The following is a 1,821-nucleotide window of genomic DNA, read 5'->3' on the forward strand; positions in this document are numbered from 1 at the left end:
CTGGGGGCTCATCCGTGATGCCCCCCATAAACTCACCCAGACCCCAAAGCATGGAGTCGTGAAAAACCCGACAAGTAAGTTGAGTCATTACCGTTCTCTGTTTTTGGTCGCCTGCAGATTCTGTATCTGTAATTCTGGTTTCCCGCGGGATCTGTATTCTGGTTGGCAAAGAGTCTTGTAGGACACGCTATAGGGATGCCACGGGGTCTGTGGGAGAATTCCCGAGTCCCCATCTGAGTGAATTGCTGTTTAGTTCAACCTTTATGTGGTTAACAAATTAGCATCCACTTCATTGTGCTTATTTGTGTAAATGAACAAGCAACACAAACCACATCTTCCCACATCCAAAGGTAATGCAAATAAACCTAAGTCTCCCAAGAAAAGAATGACCATTGCATTAAATATTGATTTTATGAGCGATAATTGCTGTAATAAAACAAACAACATTATACTTCTTTTTTCATTGAGCTTCGGCTTGAGAAACTGAACAGCAGAAATAAATCTTAAGATATGAAACATGGCAGAAATGATAGTTCTCTGAAATCTGGGAGATGCATTGGCAAAACCACAGACATAATACACCCCTCACCTAGAGAAAAGCTTTTTATTAATCTGAATTTTGGCTAATATTTGACTTCTTGCAGTATAAAGCTACCAGGGAAACTGGCTCAAGGAATGAAGAGAACCAATGGCAATTTTTTACCTGGTGGCAGGTAAGAAACAAACTTTGTATTAGGCCCTCTAACTGCATACGTTATTAAATGACTGAATTTAAAAAAGTGAAATGCTTCATTGTATTTTCTCAGAAGCTAATCAAAGATGACAAGTCCTATACAATTTGGAGACACAAAGTGGATGCTGAGTGACTAGAAATCAAATCAGGTGTGGAATTTTAGAAAGTTAGTAAATGGCACCATGGCTCTGGAAGCAGATACAAAGGAATGATGCTCTGGAGAGGAGGTAGGGACACTCTGTGATCGGCCCATGGACAGATGAGGGTTCCAGCTGGAGGTGGGATCTTTAATTCTATGGCTTATCTTCCAGTGCTCAAAACTCTGTCTTCATAAATGGTAATTTCAATAACTCGAAGTCCTCTCTCAATGGGGTCAGTCAGGAGGAGGCCTTGGGGAGCATATATCTTCTCATTCTGTTCTTGAATATATTTGGAGACTTTCTTCATTATGAGAACATTCTCATAATGGGTTTCCATACACAAGAAGATGGTATATGCTGTCAAACAAGCCAAAAAGCCTTCAAGATATGACTGGCCCCCAAGCTTCTCTGCTTCTGCATAAAGATTATTTAGAGTTTGAACTGTTTCTTCAACTTGCTGCCTATCAATCCTGTTCTCCAACTCTGCAGGAAACTTGGTCCGGAACTGACAGCGTGTGCCACTGCTGTAGTCGCACTGAATGAATACCTTCCTGGACACCGGCGCCTGCTGCAGCCTCATGGTGAGGACAGGACCCACCTCCCCACCTCCTAGGCCCTCCAGCTGCTGTCGCGCTGGGCCCCATCAATCCCTTTTTAAGATCAAGAGTCCAGAGTAAGTTTTGGAAAAACGAGGCAAAATAGATAAAATAATTATTTTAAAAAAATAAGCATAAAGAATAGTGTTAACAGGTGTGCAAGTGTTCAGACTGCATCTGTTGGAGATGGTTACAAGATTAAGCCTTTTGTGTTTGTTTACAAAAATATATGGTTAGTAAAAAAAAATGTCATTTTGGTAAATTATCCTGGGCTATTGGCTAAACAGTCTTAATATCCAACAGGGCCAAAGCCTCCCAAGTCTATGCAATGTATCCTTAACCAGTCTGTGTA

At 41.1% G+C, this 1,821-nt stretch overlaps 1 pseudogene; it reads right to left on the reverse strand.

Annotated features, from left to right (window-relative positions):
- Positions 1 to 1,033: 1,033 nt before the first annotated feature.
- Positions 1,034 to 1,453, reverse strand: LOC138818439 (golgin subfamily A member 7 pseudogene; annotated as a pseudogene).
- Positions 1,454 to 1,821: the final 368 nt, after the last annotated feature.

This window comes from Dipodomys merriami, unplaced genomic scaffold, assembly GCF_024711535.1.
Source record: "Dipodomys merriami isolate MVZ:Mamm:240054 unplaced genomic scaffold, mDipMer1.0.p SCAF_76, whole genome shotgun sequence".
Taxonomy (NCBI): Eukaryota; Metazoa; Chordata; class Mammalia; order Rodentia; family Heteromyidae; genus Dipodomys; species Dipodomys merriami.